Below are 21,300 nucleotides of genomic sequence, written 5' to 3' on the forward strand. Positions count from 1 at the left end.
AAAAAAACAGTGAAAGAGGTAGAAATCCTACCTACAGTCCGTAGGAGGAGGAGGAGGAGGAAAAACTGTGGTAACCAATGTATAATTGAGCTCCAAAAATACATTGCTGGCATTAACATTCTCTCTCAAAATATCCAGCTTTCTACCCCACCACCATCCCGAGCATCTACATACACCAGAATCCCTGTTCAATGTCACACAGGCATTGATGGTTATGGGGAGGCCGACTTTCAAACGCCACCAAATAATAATCGTGATTTAGAACTGGTAATGATTCTGCCCTGTCTATCTGCTCTCCTCTGGCTACATAAATATCCTAGCATTGTATCTCTAACCATTACTTATTTGACAGTCAACAATTCTAAAAAAGCATCAATAAAGTTTTCCATGAGCTGGGAAATTTGCTCATTTACTGTTCCGAAAAAAAAGATAAATAAAAAACTACACAAAATTGATTCAACTAAAAATGTCTAAAATATTCAACACAATTAATATTGTTGTTGTTATTATTGTTGTTATTATTATTATTATTATATTATTATTATTATTATTATTATTATTATTATTATTATTATTATTATTATTATTATTATTATTTCAGGGTGCTACTAGAGTCGTCTCCTTTCCAAATGCGGGTATTCCTAGATATTTCCAATGGGGATGTTGACATAATCAGACGAAAATGGTTGACTTTAAACACAAAATTCACCAAAAATTTTAGACCGCTATCCTCGTAGCAGTCGGTGTTTTCGATAATTCCCTGATGTCAGTTATTCTGTTTCTTGTTTACATTCTTAGTTCCCTGTTTCATTTTTATTTGTTTTCGTACGATCTTGATTTTACAGGAATACACGTCAGCGTGCATTTCTTTTGTGGATTACGTATTTCGTAGCTTTTGTATATTTATTTATTTTAACAAGATACAATGCATTAGTATTACTGTATTTTTCATCAATAATACACATTCCTTTTCCCTCTTATCTGCTTTGCTCTTTTCAATTCTTGTGTATAATAATAATAATAATAATAATAATATAATAATAATCTAATAATAATAATAATAAATAATAATAATCATAATAAGAATTAATAATAATAATATGTTTTGATAAAAATGAATGGCAGCATCAGTGGAATTGATTTTATATATGGTTTTTTCAATTATTCTTATTATTCTCTTCTCATCAGGGCTGATATTTGCTAATAGCTGGCCGATGTTCATATCTTGGTTAAAGAAACCAATATATGAACATCGGCCAGCTATTAGCAAATATCAGCCCTGATGAGAAGAGAATAAATAATAAGGAGAAATGAAAAGACCACATATAAAATCAATTCCACTGATGCTGCCATCATCTTTAACAAAACATGTTTGAGAGGGTCTCCTACCTTTAAATAATAATAATGATAATAATAATAATAATTCCTCTTCGTAAAGCTCAATCCGTTACTAACGGTTATATGTGAGTGAAAACCTGGACATTTTTCCCACGAAAAACTAGAGAACGAGATAATATTGGCGATGATGATTTAGTTGAGATTGTTAATCATTAAAGGCAGCAGTAACAAACTTGACAACAATGATGCTCATGACATGAATGGTAATGATAATGATGTCATCCAGTAAGTTTCTGTGGTAATTGTAATATTGATCGTGATGATAGCAATAGAAGTTGACAATAGTAACACTGAAAACCAATAACATCGTAGCAATAATAGCGCGGTTCAATAACTAATTTCATTATATAAAAAAAATCGGAAAAGATGGTGAACCAAAACTGTCAGTCATTCACCTCCAGACTAGTGTCAAATATGTTGACAATTGATAAAGTGCCGGCTTCAAAATAAAGTCGTACGAAATGCACTGCATAAAAGGTCAGAGGATGAGGTGAATGTTTCTGAATAATGTATTTTTCCAAGCACATGCTAACGGGACGGGCAACTTCATAGGCTGAAGCTCTAGTAAACATGAGCGGAGAGCTCCACCACTCACCCACAATGTGTGTTTGCGTGGGTGTCTGTATGTGTACACACACACACACACACACACACACACACACACACACACACATATATATACATATATATATATATATATATATATATATATATATATATATATATATATATTGGCTGTGTAGTACAACTCTCAGTTCATTTTTTATTTGAGTTTCAATCTCAAATACGGCTTAAAACTGCTAAGACACTTTACCTGAAATATAACAAGAGTCATTTGTCAGCTAGTTACAGTAAATTAAAAAATGCCAAATTCTTATATCCAAGATGCAAGAGATCCACTATGCCAGAATGTCAAGCAATCTCTAAAACTAGTTATATATCTTGGGGTCAAGGGAGTGTTCCAATTTTTTTTCTTTTTAGAAGGAGGTAATCAAATACAAAATAATCGATATTGGGGTGGTGACAATGAGAATATATTAATTACAGGGTTTGCAATCATATTACCAGTACCTTAGATGATAATTTAGAAGTACAACTTTATAGTAAATATCTTCTGCATTTCCAATGACAACCCAATAAAGAAAGTTGCATATTCCGTCCGTGATTAGGATCTGTACTAAGACTTACTTCCAAAAAAACCTCTTTGGAAGGAAAAATGAGGTCATACTTGGAATCAAGACATTAAGAGGTCAAGGAAATTTGAATTGAGGCCTTAAATATTTTAAATATTTAAGTAAAGCACTTTGCGTGTGTGTGTGTGTAAAAGTGAGTCTCATGGCACAGTTTATTTGCGAGAGAAGAAAAAGTATGGCTCTTATAATATATAGTAGACCACCTCAATACAAAATCAACAAAGAAACAAACAAAACATATCAGGGCAACCATATATACTCCAAAAGTAACAGTAATTCATAACAAAGAAGGACCCCAAAACGCAACCTGAAAGTTTCTCCGAGTGAACAGGAACGACACAATGGGAGGCAGTAGGCTTGGCAAGATTTAAAAAGCATCTCTAGGGGCTGACCCGTCAACGGGGGAGGACTGTAAATGAGGACTTGGACTATCAAACAACAAATCAAGAGAATAACAGAAAGGATGAAATGAAAAAAAAAAGAAAAAAAACCACATTGTGACCCACTGGCTCTCCCACCAGGCTCCTTGAGCCTGTCATAGACCTCGTGTGATCAAGGCATAAGGTAGTCAATAGTGATTATCAATAGTGATTACCTATATATGTAGTAATGACTAGACCTACAGCAAGCCATACCGTAGAGGACTGACAGCGGGTTTGTCCTGCTAGACTGGACGGGCGCTCCTGTCGGGTAAAAAAATACCCACACAAGCACATTTCAAGAGGACTGTAAAGAATGGTTACGTAATCAGTCACGTATCATACGTACACGGGAGAAGACGTAGCATTGCTACAGCAACGTGTGGATGGTCAATTTCCTCTTTCCTCACATTGTATAATCTATGGATGGTTACATAACGGCAACAAGTAAGAAAAAGTGCGATAATAGCAGTGCTATTATTACAAGAGGGAGAGGAGCCTGAAATTAGCATGAAAAAGCGTGATTTAAGGGTGATGACATGGGTGAAAAACGGAGAAGTTTTCGCACATGTCTTTGTTGAAGGAACTGTAGGAAAATAACCCAGATGATTTCAGAAATTATTTACGAATGACTGACGATGCCTTTTAGCACTCGTGTCTCCCAAAATAACAATGAAAAATACAGTTGCTCTGCTAGTCCATCTCCCCAAACCACACAATGGCGGGGGATAATGCCAGTCTTGGCCAGACTGCCTGTCCGGTTGAACATGTCGGAAAGATGAGAGGACTGGCTAATCTCGCCGGGTTTGTCATCTTTACCCCAACCATACACTTCAAAGATTGGCCGGTTCATGCCAATCTCGGTCAAATCAGCGTCAGCCCTTTACGAGTATGGCTTCCTTAATGCGTAAAAGTTCACTGATCGAGTCAGCGGTGTTGGGAACATCTTACTGCCTGGCAATCACCGACAATCTTTTAGGCATTCACGTTATAGATAATATGTGAATTAAGGTCGATAGAATTCTCTCTCTCGGTCTCCTCTTATTTTCTGAACTAAAAGTACTCGACTTTATCTCTCTGCACTCAAGCTTAAACGCTACGGGAGTAAAAAAGGTAGGGTGTATCTCCATTAGCTGAGGCCTAAACAAAAAGTAACTTTTCATAACTATTTTCTTTTAAAATCCAATATCTCCTGAGTTCGTCGTAATATGTGAAGTCACTGCTTTCCGTGTAGTCTGTGCAGGTAATAAGAAATGCGGGAAAACGTTAAAAAAAAAAATGTTTTAATAGCGGGTGACTGACTGTGCTGCCTTATAGGCCAATTTGAATAAATAAAAGACGACAGGTTGTTGAAGGAAAATGTTTATATAATATAAAACCTCTAATCACCAGCAGAGTTAAACATGCTATGATTTGGTTACGTCCGCACTACATTAGGACATGCCATAAACACAAGACAGCAACCCATCTCTAACATATTAAAAAACGGCTGAAGATAAAGTAAACGACATTAAGTGGAGACCTTAAGTGGTGAATGAATCTTTGGTCAATACTGAATAATTATATGAAGAACTGTTAGAACTATCAATAAGTCATTTACTTCTATTCAACTTGTTTGCTTGTTTATTTGTATGGTGTTTTTACGATGCATGGAACCAGTGGTTATTGTTTCTTTATTTGATTTGTTTGCAGGGTGCTTTTATGTTGCATGGAACCAGTGGTTATTCAGCAACGGGACCAACGGTTTTACGTGACTTCCGAACCACGTCAAGAGTGAATTTCTATCACCAGAAATACACATCTCTAACTCCTCAGTGGAATGCCCGAAAATCGAACTCGCGGCCACCGAGGTGACAGGCATAGACCGTACCAGCCACGCCTCCGAGACGCTCAGTGGTTATTCAGCATCAGGACCAACGGCTTTACGTGACTTCCGAACCACATCGAGAGTGAACTTCTATCATCAACGTGTTTGCGATGTGTGTGGTACGTGACTGACGTGTGTTTATGACATGTTTTGCAATGGAGCGAGTACTTCACTTTTCTGTCGTGTAATGCTCCGGACGAGCTTGAGGTTAGTGCTTCGCAAAAAATATCTTTGCAATGGTATGTATATGTATACTGGATATACTGTTCGTGTCTTCGTACTACAGTTCGATCAAATACTTTGTTGCCTTTTGCCAAGATTTGTTTTAGAGCATATTTTAACTTAACCCGCAACAGTACTCCGGGCAACAGTGAACTAAAGACGCATGTCCAATCATTATGTTACTCAGGCAGGGGTTAGAGCTATCGTCCCTTGATTATGAGTTGCATGTTCTGGTTAAAAGTGTTTTTTTTTTTATTGGGTACGCAATTAACGCACTGGTTGGATTTACCAAAGGTCACTTATCCCTGCTCTGCAGATGCGCTATAATTAGCAAGATTGAAGTAGCTAAAGTATCCGTATCCATCAACAATATACCAGAAAGTTTTGTTCCTCAGTAGAACTATATATGTTCATTCATACCTATACACATACACATACATGTATATGTATAACACATGTATGTATATATGTGTATATACTAAATATATATATATTTACATGTATATGTATAACACATGATGTATATGTGTATATACTATATATATATATATATATATATATATATATATAATTTGTGTATTGACAAAACAGTGATTACTGTCATATTCCATTTCGCAAGTGTACGAAAGTATCACGACTTTATGCTTAATAATTAAACAGTACCTTTTACCTTTTCTTTGTTTAAGTTCGCGTCTCATTAAAACAACAAAGGCTAAGTCAAGTCGAGCTGTAATCCCCTTTTACCGAAATGCTAAGAAGGGTGATAATTTGCTTCATAAACAGAAAGCATTAAAAAATAATGATAACAACTAATATATAAATGATAAGCCAAGAGGAATAAATGTGGGAAATGTCAACAAATGAATAGAATTCTAATGTTAGTCACCGTGCTTCTAAATACATGAAAAAAGTAATTTTGAGAGTGTTAAAAAGTCATCAAAATTTACAAATCATGCATCACACAGAAATCGTGAAAAACACATTTGTCGAGCCCCTCGACTTTTTTTTATTTTCAATTTTATCATAAGCCTTTTGACGAAGCACGATAATTCGAGTCTGGTGCTTTATCCGTCTTTTTTCTTTCTCTCTCCTCCCCAACCGCAATCCAAAACAGTCGAATAACAATCTGGTACCTAACTGATTACGTAGGTAAGTTCAACAAAGCCTCACTAGAGATTGTGAGCTGAGAGTACTACCAGTTACCCCACCAATACGAGAGAGAGAGAGAGAGAGAGAGAGAGAGACATTTGACTTTAGAATAATTGTACACGAATTTCATTTAATCTTAAAACCTGTATTAAAGAAGAAGAACAGGAACATGTGTTGAAGGCTACTCCGGACAAAATGATCGTCTTTCTGTTGTCATATTAAGAAACGTTGCCTTTTCCCGGTAAACGGTCAGTATGACTGACTGCTCGGCAACCAGTTTAGCAAAAAATACAACCAAAATCCCGATGCCCTCAGTTTGTTTTGTTTGTTTGTTTGTATGGTGCTTTTACGTTGCATGGAACCAGTGGTTATTCAGCAACGGGACCAACGGCTTTACGTGACTTCCGAACCACGTCGAGAGTGAACTTCTATCACCAGAAATACACATCTCTCACTCAATGGAATGGCCGAGAATCGAACCCGCGACCACCGAGGTGGGACGCTAATACCATACCAACCACGCCGCTGAGGCTTTCCGATGCCCTCAGTTTATTGTTATACATTTTGATCATATACTTAAAACTTTGACTTTTCATTATGTATAATTATTCAACAAAGAATTGCGTTTAGATTCTAATGACCACTGCACTGACGTAATGGTGTACAATTTCTCACATGAATATGCAAAGAAATAAAAGGCAAGAGATTTCATCGAGCTAACTGGCTCCGCTAAGATGGCTACTGCTTTTGTATTTGTTCCTCGTTATCGAAACGTTCTTATTCTTCGTTTTATTTCAGCGAGTGTTAATTGCGCCTGCTTGTAACGACAGCTAATGGGTTGTACATTATCAGGTTACTTTATTTATATATAGCTGCCTTCCACGTTTGTCATCACTCTGGCGTTTGTTCCTGTGGTGAACTTTTGTAATTTTTCATCTACCAGTATTCTATTTTGTATGTCAAATAATTATTCCTTTATTTTGTTTATTTCCTCATAATAGTCTTTCCTTTACTACATTATAGACTTCTTCAATCTCCCTCCAGCAGTGCTTAGGTATTTTGTATAAGAGCTTGTTGACAGAGAATGGCAACAGTTGTTGTTGAAATATGCACGAAAATTATGACAGGCTGTGAGCCACAAGGGTATAGCTAGCGCATGGAGGTGAACACGAAGTAGAAATATTCAGAAAACATGATAAAAAACTGTTTTTTTAATAAGATACAATTACTAGTCTTCGTTTCCCATAATTACCTTTTTACTTTGCTTATTTGCCAACAAAAAAAATGTATTCCAAAGATATACTAAGGTCTTTAGAATACAAAATAATTGTAATCACTGCGACAGACAATGGGATCTTTCCTAGATAGTGACCCCCAAGGATTTTCGAGGTCGTTCTCTAGGACTAATATTTCTTGTGGTCATTATCTTGACAGAGTTTTGTTGTTTTTACAGTAATCCCAACGGCCTTGTGCTAGACATGCCTCAATGGGATACATACCAGGTTGAAATTTTACCCTCTAGGGAAAGGTCCCTGACCATGCGAAGCCATTTACGTCGAAAGAACGGATTAATGAACAAATGACCGTCAGCAGAGATATTAAATTTTAGAAAGAAGAAAAATTCTTCTTGATATGTTGCTAACGATACAATTTTTTGAAGCATGGCATAGCCGCCACTTTTACTAGCAGTTGGTCTGCACGAAGTCTATAGACTGATGATTAATAACCTGTTTTTAACCATTAACGCCCAAATAATGTCAACAGGAAACTATTACTGACGATCGATTCTCTTTTCGGTACATTAGTTACCTTTGTGAGGCAGGCCGGACATGAATTTTTTCCTTCTAATCAAAGCATTAAAGTCCTGCCATACACAACAAAGAAAATACCCTTCAACGAGGCTGACCTCAGATAACTGTAGAGTCTATAGTGTACCACCCAATCTTTAATGCAGTAATATGAGATATACTATAGTAGATTCACATCAGCCGTGTATTTGATGTCTAGGCCAATCCCTTACGACGCTACTGATTGGCTGTTGATAGGCCAATCACGGGGCTGGAAACTCTCAGTCTCTCGAGAGAGTTTACATGGGTAGGATTTATGTTCCACCTCTCTTGAGGGATACGTTTTTCAAAAGTATCCCTCAGGAGGTGGGACATGCATCCTACCTATGTGAACTCTCGAGAGAGACTGAGAGTTTCCAGCCCCGTGATTGGCTTATCAACAGCCAATCAGGAGCGTCGTAAGGGAATGGCCTAGACATCAAATGCACGGTTGATGTGAATCTACTATAGTAATTTATTCAACAATTCTTGTAACAAAACAGAAACAGGAATAAACAATTCACGCGACAAACTAAAATGGCAAAGGAAACAGAACACGGAGGTGTAAAAATCACGGCACAACAGCAATCGTACGAGGATAAAAACCACGGTACCAGTCAAACGTCCCTTCTGATACCTGTTGTTTGAAATTTTTGCGGATGCCGCTGGTTTGGAAGTTGTCCCATTTGCAGCTAACCCGTGATTGGTGGTTGGCAATTTCTCACCGAAAGTGGAAACTCTCGCTCTTCAAAAACTGGCAACCATTTCAATTCTTGATAGCAAAGATAAAGGCGGCGAGAACAAATACACCAGCATGAAGGCATGTGAACCTAGACCTGTACCAAGACTCTCTCTCTCTCTCTCTCTCTCACTCTCTCATAGTTGTCATTACCAAAGCATTTCACTTTTCATTTTGCAAAATATCTTTCATTCCAGTTATAACACCATACTAATTCCGCCATATAAAGTCCGTTTAACAATACTTTCGGGGCAACGGGAAACATGGGAATTTAACTGGGGGGAGTTGGACCGAGGGGAAATTTGAATCCCCAGCTATCGAGGCTACCCTCTACTTTCCCTCTCTCTCTCTCTACCTCCCTCGTTATTCCCTGCGGGCTGGATTTCCATTCCCTCTCCCTCCAACCACCACCACCAACAAACGCACGAACGCCAACCACCCTCTCCTCCGGCACTCTCACTATTCATGAGACGTCGTAGTAATTAGAAGCGTCATTTACGAAGCACAAAGAATCATTTATTCTCTGAGAACAACGCTCTCTTTTTCCTAATGGCTTCCACGGCATTGTTTTTGTTGCTGCTGTTGTTGCTGATGTTGATTTGCTTCGGAGAGAGGCAGGGCGTCACAAGCACACGTATACATACATACGTATACATGAGGAAATTCAGACATTTTGACATTCACAAGGCTACAGACAAACAGACATACACACAGACAGAACTGACCTGCTTAAAAATATCATTGGAAGAAAGTATTTCTTGAATCATTTGAACTATATTTAAGCTTTTCTTAATCCTTTTAAGAATTATAACTTTACACTGACCCTCCTATTGAAGTTGAAGCAAGAGGATTGTACAATTAATAGAATCGCGAGCGCTATAATTAGCGCCATGAGCGAACCATTTACCCAAGTATAAATCTGTGTCCAGAGATCATTCCGAGACTCCGAGCGTAATGTTACGGCATCCAATAAACCCATCCACCCTAATAGGATCTGATCCCTTTTTGTGCCGTGGAAGAATGGCTGTTAATCGTGAACATCGCCGTGCGTCCAGGTTAAATAATGGCTCCAGGAAATGAAACGAGCACCGAAGGATTGTTGCCTTAATGCAACGAAGCAAGAGAGGCAATGGTTCACAAGGAATGGGAAACTTTATTTTTATTCCTGTCGTTAGGATCTTAAATATAAGCATACACAAACATATACCTACATGTATACATGCATATATAACAGGTTTGTTGGTAAGTATACAAATGAAAATTCACATATTATAAAATTACTTTTATTTGTTGGGAGCGTTAATTGATCCATTTTAAGCCATGTCATTTTAAATTTTTAACAAACAAAGCTAAATTAGCCTTAACAACAGCTTGCGAGGGTGGGAAGAGTCAAAAACCAAATGGAGCTGTAGGGATAAAGACATGAGAAATTGAGCAAAGGAGAAAGCAGACTCTTTCGGGTGCAGCTATAGCACAAAAGGAAAGATCATCGACAGAAGTAAAGTATTTAAGAGGAAAATGAGAGATATAAATAAACCACGTCATAAAAAAGTAAAGGAGAATGTGATGAAAGACACTTTTTGAGGATAAGCAGTGAATACAGAGAGAGAAAGGTTAATGAGCAAATGGATCTCTAAATAAGATGTAACTAGAAGGATGATGTCTAATATGAACTGTATTCAGTGTCGTTGGAATGAGCACTTTGAAGATTTATTGAATTTGGTAGAGAGAGGAGAGGCAGGGATGAATGACTCAAAGAGTGGAAGGGGTCGGTGCAGGCTTAGGAATCTTTGTTGAAATGACGTGAAAATGTAAGGAGGAGGGCAATAGGGAAACTGAAGAACAGAGAAAACATCAGGGGTTAATGGGATTAGAAATGACGAGGTACAGGACAGTACTGAAAGTGTGACTGAGCGGCTGACTAGGCTGTGTAAGGTCGTCTAAGTTATAGAAGGGTTCCTTAGGCATAACATAACTAGTATACCTGAGAAGGCGTATTGTAGGATTTTAATTGGGGAAATGGGAGAGATAATGGAAGATTAGGTTTTATACAAAGACGATGAAACACTTATGAGAAGTAATATAATACAAGGAAAAATCTATATCCAGCATACAAGGACCTAGATAAAGATGAAAATACAAGTGATGGAGAGGTAATGTGGAGGGCCTTGATGACATCTAGTGAGGAGTTCAAAGCAACATAAAGCAGCTCTATATGATGGGAGTGAATCGTGAGTTCAGAGTTTGGAGATGAGAGAATGACTGACTGGTTTACGTTTGGTTTGAAAATTAGAAGACGTGTGTGTGTTGTCCCTGTGGCTGTTTAATCTGTTTATGGATGGCATGATGAGATAAGTCAGAGAAAGGACAACAGATGTATGGGCAAAGTTTGGTGACAGGAAAATTAGTTGTCAATAGACAGTGATGAGCAACTGCAGGCTAAAAACATAGGTCGAAAAATATACCAAGTAAATACTGATTTGTATGTAAGAAGAATAGTAGCAGTTAATTCACATAGCCGATAATAGTAGGCCGAGAGAAAAGTAAGTCACAGAATAGGCAAAGCAAAAAGTATAACAGGTGCCTGCAAAAGATGGGGAAAGAACTATTGTGTCAGTGAAAGCAAAGGTTGGAATATATGAGGACACTGTAGAGCCGACCCTCCTTTATGGAAATGAGGTGTAGATGCTGAATATGGATGGCATGAAAAAAAATGAATCTATAAAGATGGATTGTTTGTGTAGCACAGAAGGCATAAAAAATGTGGATATATGTAGAAGGTCGAAGAGGTTTGACATAGCCGAAAGGTGAATGAATCAAAGTATTTTGACATGGTTTGTCCTTATGAAAATAATGGAGAATGGCGGGCTGGTGAACAGTGTTGATTCGGATGTTTTAGGAGGGAGGAGGAGCGAGAGACCTAGAAGGTGTTTGAGAGAAAAGATGCATTTGAAAGGAAAGGCCTCAACATCCAGGAAGCAAGACAGCATGACAGACAGAGATGTGAAAGGTACAGTGTGACACGCCTGTGCAGATGTCTGAAACGGCTAATATTGTGGGAATTTTCTGCCTTAGGGATTATGACTTTTCATGGGAGTCACCATAGTAGAGAAATGCTTAGTGCCAATATATATATATATATATATATATATATATATATATATATATATATATATATATATGTATATATATATATATATATACACATACCAAATTCACTCAACCTCGGAATTATACACTGCATAAGCGTTCCGACACCAAGGGGACTCGAGCCCGTGAATTCGATATTTAAAAATGTAACACGATGCGATACATTATACATTAAATATATAATTATATAATATTATACATATATATTAGTATATATATATATATATATATATATATATAGATATATATACATACATACATACATACACAAATATAAACTCAAACACACGCACGCATACTATGTATGTACCTGCGTATATTCTAAATTTCCTATTTGTGTAGATACAAACAAAGACAGCCTGGGAGCGTGCGCTTTGGCCTCCTAATCCTGTTATTGGGTGTCACTGAATATTTCATGAAGAAGAACAAGTATTTTGGTTCCGTTAGCCACCAATGTTTCGTGACTATAACCGGACGCTGTTGGTACAGGGGTTTACGAATTGTGGGAAACCAACGAAAATAAACACTATGAATGCCTCAAATTAGATATTCCTGAAAATAAACTTGTCGTCTGTGAAATTTTGATACTGAATTACTTCAAGAATAAGGATTCGGAGCAGATTCAGGTAAACAAGATCCAAGGATTTATTCCTGATATCTTGTAGAAAAGCAGACCCTCAAGAATTACTGTTGCAGTACAATATACAATTATTTCACCATTGTAACTGATGAATCGAATAATTACTTGCTGCAGGCGACGATATAAAACTAGAACACGGATTAATAAACTATTTAATTTCCGTTTCTGTTCAGTGCCTTTATTTCTCTTTTCATGAAATAACTGATCTGCAGCAGCAGACTTATATCTTGGTCATCACTTCAATTATCATCAACAACAAACTCTCGGTTTTTCTTTGTTTCCATATCGACAATACATTCAATATACCCAGTAGGTAGAAAAGAATATAATTTTTAATATAAAAAATCAACGACGTTTAAGTTCTTTCTTTTTATGAATAAACGCCGCTAGCTCACATTTTTCATGTTAGTTATAAACTTCATAGTTTTACCACCTTAAAGGTTACTACAAGTGTGCGAGAGAACGACAAAGCTGAAATTTTCATTATATATATTATATATATATATATATATATATATATATATATATATATATATATATATATATACATATATATATATAATATATATCGAGCTACAATGTCCTTTAATATCTAATTCGCTCTAACCTCGGTTAATATATTTTCATATATGCTTAACCGAAGGGGAATTTTTTCTCGATAATAGATTTGCCTGGACCAGGGCGCGAACCTATGGATCCTTTCAAACCCAGGAACGTCAGTGAAGCTTTACCTACTACACCACCGCGAGAGGTAAAGCTTCACTGACGTTCCTGGGTTTGAAAGGATCCATAGGTTCGCGCCCTGGTCCAGGCAAATCTAATTATCGAGAAAAATTCCCATTCGGTTAAGCATATATGAAAATATATTAATTCCGAGGTAGAGCGAATTAGATATTAAAGGACATTGTAGCTCGATATATGTATATGAATCACGGAAATGTGATATACTTATATATATATTATATATATATATATATATACATCTATATATATATATATGTATATATGTATATTGTATATATGTTGTGTGTACATATAGGTATGTATGTATGTGTGTATATATATACATATATATATATATATTGTGAGAAGGGTCACCCTTCCATGCCATCTCTGCTTACAATTAATATTCTAGTTTACCACTGATAATAAAATACAAGAGATTCGCCTCTCCCCCCCCCCCCCCCACCCCCACCATTTCCCCCAAGGAGTAAATCCTATAACATCCTCTGTTCGCCCGACTGCTTGTAAACCTGGTTGCAAGTGCTGCCGAGAAGAGAGAGTTGTCTGGGAACCGCTTGGGAAATGATTAAGCTGGCACAATATTGAACTCAGGGTAAGGTCACCATATGCAGAACTGGCTACACCGTCTACAAGACGTGGAAGAACTTCCACCGAGGTGTTCCCGACGCGAAACAGATAATTCTACGGGCTGCTCTATGAGCAAGAGCCCGTGCTGGCATCAGGCCAGCTTAATAAAAAATAACAACACAGATGACCTTAAATACTTTAGATAGTGTCCCTTCTGCAACGGCGCCTCCCTGAGGAAGAAACCTGGAATCTTCAGCAGACAGGTAATGTGCAACTCCAGGTCATTAGCAGTCAGACGTCTCATATCTTCTAGAGCGAGACATGTGTCAATATAATACCCATGCATTGTTTTGGACCTTCAGCCAGAAGTCTAACTCAGTAATTAGCGCCGTGTTTCATGTCATTTGTGAGATCCAGGCACCAGGTACCTTCCGTACAGGGGCCCCTCGATCCGGCCATGTGTCGATTGCAATTTGTTCACTCCCGATGTTCATGTTGCAGATTGCAACAGAGCGGCTGTGGAATCTGGCTTTTCAATTCATGAATGTTCCAGTGGGAATCCTTTCCCCACCCACCCACATTTCGTCACTCCACGTGTCTGAAAATTCGGATCTTCATTCATCTACTTCAAGATCTTTTATTGCATTTATCAAATTGTTACGGGGTCGTTACATACTCCTTTAACTCACTAACTATGAGATTCAGGGCCTCTGTAACATGGTTTTTTGGACTTTGCTCCTTATCAAAGCATCGGATGTAGCTGAAAGTTGACATATGCATATTTTACAACCACGCACAAATTTTGTCAGCATTATCAATAACCTAAACCCGATGGTTTTAATTTTTATAGAGTAAAAATTATCTAGATGACGCCATGGCCAATGATTACGAGCCAAGAGTCGAAAAACATTCATTACGTAAGCAATGTTGCCCCGCCCATCCACCAGGCAGAAACTCATTCACCTTGTTTCATCGGCTCTGAAACCCAAAGACTTTATGAATGGCAGAACGATACATAGATGTGGGTGGGGTATCTGTGCTAGCGTAGTAATACTACTGTAGCAGTAGTGCCGCAACAGTATAGCAGTAATATACATGAATTAAACGTTTAGGCCAACTGCTGGGATCCTTGAGGAGCATTTAGCACTTCTTACAACTACTCGAGAAATGAGTTTTTATAGCCAGAAGTTAAATTTTCTAATCCAACAATGCCCATGATAGCCTTCAGTGTTATCCTGAACTATAACGAGGCCAAAGTGGGTGGAGCCTCATGAAGTCATCATTCTGACGATCATTATTGGTGAAGGTTTAAAGCCAAAATACGGTACCGGTATAGTAAATAGGTAGATAGCCAATAAATAAAAATTGCTTGACATTGGATATAGCAGTTATCAAATAAAGCTTGTCTGCTATGTTTTTGAAAATTACCAACTATTCCCTACATATTGTCAATCTGATTTATGACCTATAAAGTAGACTGTAATTTCTTAGGAAACTTATTTTGGGAGTTAGACTAATAATCGAAGTGTTTATGTATTTATTAACATATTTTGTTGGTTTGTTCATTATGACAATTATCAGTGGAGAGGTTTCAGAGTTCATAAAGGTGTGCTGCTTTGCTTGTATTTAAATTTGTATGTCATTGTTGCCAGAGGTATAGCCTTCATTACGTATAGCCAATCATCCATCGAGAAAGAGGGAAGAAACGCTGTCATAAGTTACGTAACGAGTGCGTTCGAAACCTTTTCTCTGAGTAAGTGGCCCGTCTTCAAAAAAATGTCACGTTTTACATTATAAGTACCAAATTATTCAACCTACGTAATTGCAGAAGTGCAGTCAAAAATTTATGTGTAGATATAATGTGTATTCTGAATAAGAGTTATATTTATGAACTGCATAGATAAAAAGTTATTGCGAAAAAACCGTGTTACAGAGGCCCTGAATCTCATAGTAGTATAGTATTTTCTGATATGAATATCAATGTAAATAAAGTTAACTAAGCTAACTCTCTGAGTTTACCTAAATATTACCCAATTTGAAGTAGGCCTTCAGCTCAAATTTTGGTATATGATTTCTGCTACAGGTAAGGCTTATGTCAGATTCATTCATCTCAATATATATATATTATATATATATATATATATATATATATATATATATATATACAATATCTATATATATATATATAAATAATATATATATATATAATTCATGTATGTATATGTTACGTATGTGTTAATTCACGATACACAGACGTATCAACAAATAACACTGTACACATCAGGAAAAAATGGAAAGGCGTATGTCTGTTATTATGACTGTAATTTTAGCTGATACCTTTCCAGTTTTGGGACGTCGATTAAAGTCGTGTTTAATAGATCCTTTTACTATTGTTAGCCATGATTCATTGCCTAACGTAAGTAAGCGACGTCACTACACCAAAGGTCATCGACCCCAAATGAAATGAGAGAGAGGGAGATACAAAGACAAAGGAGACTAACCTTGATCACGGGATCATCAAAAGATTCTAGGAAATAGGTGCTTAATACAATGCTCTATATATATATAAATATATATAAAGTCGTTTCTTCAAAACTTTGTAACGTACCAACATTCATTTAAAACTACTAGACCACGAATAGTCATTCGAAAAATGAAAAAATAAAAAAAATGAAAAATGTCTCCCCTTTAAGTGTTTACTATCTTTAACAAATTCTCTTGTCGTACTCTGGTTAGGAATGCGAAAATCGCATTAGCAGAAACAAAAGAGTTCCCATGGGTCTGCGGGGAAAAGTCCGCTCAGCATCAAAGTTTTGCGCTTTTTCTACCTATATACGTATATATATATACAGGTCACACGCCCACAACCACATGCTTTCATACTGACAAGGAATTGAGATGAAGAGATTCTGCTCATTTAGAGAGAGAGAGTTATAGTTAATGTAGTCAATGAAATTCTCTCTCCTTCTGTCGGCTGAAGCAAAACCAACTTCTCAGACAGACATATCAGTGTACTTGGAAAAGCTCAGGAGAACGGGAAATGTCTTGTTAACTTACCATGGAGGTGGAAATAGCTCAAGTCCTTAGTACACTATGAACGAATAAAGCCTCGCAGCTACCAATCAAAGGAGGCGGCGATGACGAGGTGTCTCTGGTAAACAGTTCACCCGCTCTTTTGAGTCAGATGCCACAATTAAAACTGGGCAAGTTATAAGGCAGAGGGCTACTAGCGTGATTATATCGAGAAACGTAAAAAAGAAATGAAAACAACGCCTTTTGTGAACGTCTGTATATGTTCTAAATGCTGGAGTAAACAATGATGTGGCTTTCCTGTTCATACGCCCGTGCCGACATGTGTATGCTATGAATAACGTAAAAAAAGAGCGCGCGTCTCAACTTTTCTCATCTTATCTCGTTATCTTTAACTTGAGATAATATTCGAGGAATTTGGCTTGAGCTTAAAAAGATAACACCAATTTTCTTTTTAAATCTCTCTCTCTCTCCTCTCTCTCTCTCTCTCTTTCTGACATGCTAGCTCTCTCGACCAAGGACAAGAAGAAGCCCCGAGATAATGGTCGCTGTCATCCCGAAAATAAAAACAAATTAAGAGAACCTGGACAACCTCATATTTCAAGTGGTGGTTCTGTCTTTATTTGTTCCCGGAATGATTTTGTTTATGAATTTCATATGTTGTCATCGTTATTATTATTTGTAGTTGCAGTGGTAGTCGTAGTAAATATGGTTTTATTACATATGAAACTATAATTACCACTATCCGCTGTTATTTCTAAGTAAATGACCAGAAACACTGCCGACTCATCTTCTATGAAGAACTGATTACACGGTGTAACTTCAGAAACCTGATCTAAATCTATCATTGTTTGATGAAGTAAATCGGTTTGCCCTGAGACACAAATAGAATGATCTTTATGGAATACATAGATTTCCCGAACAGGAATAAACTCATTCGCATTACACTCAGTTCAAACTCACAGAATAAACAAAACTAATTCATAAAATATAGCTTCCCAAAAAAAGATTTCAAGTTGTTCACAAGTTATTCGGTTACAGTCAACATTTTCTATGGAAGGAAATATATATTTTTTATTTATTTGGTCAATAACATTACCAAATAATATTACCAAACAATCAAAATGTGTCAAAAACAACCTATGTATACAACTGCATTGTGACGATTCATCAGTGACCATTCGTTTTAGGAGAGTCATTGCATCAAAATCAATATTTCCTCGAACTCAACTTCTAGATTACATCACCAACAATAAAATAATTAAATTCTAACGGAGCTATTAGTCTTTCCGCAAGAACAATTTTTTTTGACATGCCAATACAAAGAGCATTCTTTAAGAAGCTAATGTGTTAAGGTGCATGTTAAGGCTTAGTTTACCTTGTAACATATTCACATTTCGCTTTACTAAATGCCTCTAAATATTCAACTCTCCGTAGAGATTATCACAATAGTAATTTTCTCTGAGAGTAAGCCAAAACTTCTGAGTTATTTTCACCGTCAATCTAAAAGCCACCTTTATTTACACTTGTTGCTCCTCGACAGAGAGATTCATACCTGTTGATCTCTCTCTCTCTCTCTCTCTCTCTCTCTCTCTCTCTCTATCATATTTTAATGTACGTAATGCATTCCTGTAATACTTTTTTTATATATACTTATTATAGGAAAAACAATGTATTGCTAAGTAAGAAAAAAAAAACGTCGTTTTTTTCGTTATCTCACTAGTAGTTAAACGTAATCATATATTGCCAAGTCTAATAAAAAATAAATGCAGTGAGTTTCTTTAAATCCATGTGTAATTCCTTTATAAATGAACTTGTGCACATGCACTGAGTGTGACACAACATAACTATAATCACTAGTGAATAATGTCTGCATGCATTAAAGTTAAATAATACAGGGGGGTAAAAGTCGAGGACATAAAAACAAACGAGTGACACGTGCTAAATATGCTATACCTTCAGAAAGTCAAAGACGTTCTGCGTCGAACTGCGGCAGAGCAAATAGCAAGGGAGGACGAGGAAGACCAAAAAAGGAATCCTTGTATGAGCTCTTCAGAGCCGCAGCTCTTCAGCGTACGAGAACACGACGTCACTCACAAACTCACGTCAACTTCAACGGGAGTAAGCCTCCCGGTACGACCTCTGGAGCAATACTGGCTGGCAAAATCAACCACCAGACACTCGGAGGCAGTCAGTCTCCCTGGGCGAGAGGCGCCACTCCGCACTGCCTTGCCTGGAGGTCGGGAATGACAATAGCGGAGACTCTATGGGGTCCAATTCTTGATTTCCGTTTTCGGAAGAGGAAGGAGAAGAAAAAAAGGGAGGGAGGAAGCTGAGGGATTTAGGGGAAGGGCTTTCGAGAGCCCGACTGCAATGGAAAAGGGACGACGCGAGTCGTCACTACTTTGGTTGTTGGAAAGATAAATTGTAAACAGAAAGACACAAAGCACAACGTAAAGAGCTGATTCATATATGTACGAGAAAATTAATATATATATATATATATATATATATATATATATATATATATAATATATATATATATGTTTGTGTGTGTGTGTGAATACTCATATACTGTATCCCAGGATATAGGAGCACCTAATAGGGGGACTGTGATGCCCTTTTTCACAGGAAATGCACCTAAAATATCAGATGAGCTTTGTCTTAAGGCAAATGGCCATCACATTAGGTTATTTGGTTTATTAATGCTACATAGATGAACATTGCTGCTCTATGTGCTGATAGCTTGGAAAACAAATGCAATATTCCCAGGCAGAGGAGTGCCTAGGGAAGTACCTTTCAAATGGCAGACTATCCCTTGCTCCATTAGCCAGTAGCAATTTAATTACCCTTGCTAGATGTCCAACACTATAGAGGAGTAACAGTCAAGAAACGTTGTGTAGTGTGAAAATGATCAAAAGCGCCTCAGTGGCGTGGTTGGTATGGTGTTAGCTTCCCACCTCGGTGGCCGCGGGTTCGATTCTCGGCCATTCCATTGAGGGGTGAGAGATGTGTATTTCTGGGGATAGAAGTTCACTCTCGACGTGGTTCGGAAGTCACGTAAAGCCGTTGGTCCCGTTGCTGAATAACCACTGGTTCCATGCAACGTAAACACACCATAGAAACAAACAGACAATGATCAAATGGCCAGAATCATGGGATTTCATCCCCATACCATATAATTCTGTTGCAAGAAGTAGACAAAATAAAATATCCACTTTGGGGGTACAAGAGAGTAGCGATGTTAGACATTTTATCTGTTAAGAAGATACAGATGGATACTTTGATGTGTACTTTGATAGCGAGATCGCAGTAAGAGTCCAAGTTACACCAGAGTGGGATGAATGTGGGAAAACTCACCTAAATGGCTTGTGAAGAGGTATGGGTGAAAGGGCATACAATATACCTGTGTCAAGATCTAATGGGTAACACTAAGGTTGGCAGCGGGAAAAGTTGTTGTGATAGTTAATGCATATGATTCAATGATGCAGAGAAGAAACTAGTGAAAAGGTTTTGGGAGAGGTTGGTCTGTGTCTGGTTGGCTTTAGAGAAAGAAAAAAGTTAGTTGTGCTTAATGACTTATATAAAAGACTGGTCAGGGAAAAAGGTGGCTCTCTCTCGGAAGGTAATTAATTTCCGTGAGTAGGTGAAGTCTCATGGAAATGAGCTTGGATTTATTTAAAAAGTTAAATTAGGTAATTTGCAGATACCAAGTGGATGGAAGGGTAAGTTGGTTGCAACAATTTTGAGAAGAGTGACTGGAGATATATCAAACCATTTTGTGGATTAATTGAAAGAGAACGTCATATCAGTTTTGTTGGAAAAAATTTCAACTCGTGTTAATAAATGCAACCAAGACGAGATTTTTTTTATAAGAAAGTGAGATTAGTGATATAAAGGAAGATAAATGAAAACTCGGCTCAATTTTGATACACTGGAATATTTAAGGAACGTTCATAAATCACAGATGGGGTCATGGAATCAGCAGGGAGAGTTTGGAAGGATAGAATGGTGAGAAAAGGGGAATAGGCAACAACAAGTGGAATGAAAAAACGATAGGTTGTAAGAGGGAAGTATAGATTATATAGAAGTATAGAAGAGACAACGAAGATAAATAATGAAAATACAAGCGATGTACCGAGGAAATGAAGCTGGACTGGAAGAAAATCAGTCCAGGTAATTTTAAGAATGATACAGAAATAATATATTTCGAGTTTTGTAGGATATAAACTGTGAAAGTGAGACAAGCAACATGCAAGCTGACAGGAGCAGAGCTATTTGGTTTAAATACAGAACTTTGTGAGTCAAATGTTTGCTAAGCAGCATTTCTGTGAGAAATTTGAAGGCAAAGAAAAA

General features: G+C 37.2%; 1 protein-coding gene across 8 annotated transcripts in view; it reads right to left on the reverse strand.

Annotated features, from left to right (window-relative positions):
* Positions 1-21,300, reverse strand: part of LOC135220877 (beta-alanine transporter-like) — a 361,428-nt gene that overhangs the window by 79,563 nt on the left and 260,565 nt on the right. For 5 of the 8 annotated variants that reach the window (XM_064258484.1, XM_064258482.1, XM_064258477.1 and 2 more), the window contains exon 1: positions 18,901-19,181. The exons of 2 other annotated variants lie outside the window; for them this stretch is intronic. The gene's annotated coding sequence lies outside the window, so the exon portion shown is untranslated. Of the gene's footprint in view, positions 1-16,971; positions 17,253-18,900; positions 19,182-21,300 lie in introns of those variants that run through there. One more of the 8 variants, XM_064258480.1, reaches the window with a different exon arrangement.

This window comes from Macrobrachium nipponense, chromosome 2 (genome assembly GCF_015104395.2).
Source record: "Macrobrachium nipponense isolate FS-2020 chromosome 2, ASM1510439v2, whole genome shotgun sequence".
NCBI classification, from domain to species: Eukaryota; Metazoa; Arthropoda; class Malacostraca; order Decapoda; family Palaemonidae; genus Macrobrachium; species Macrobrachium nipponense.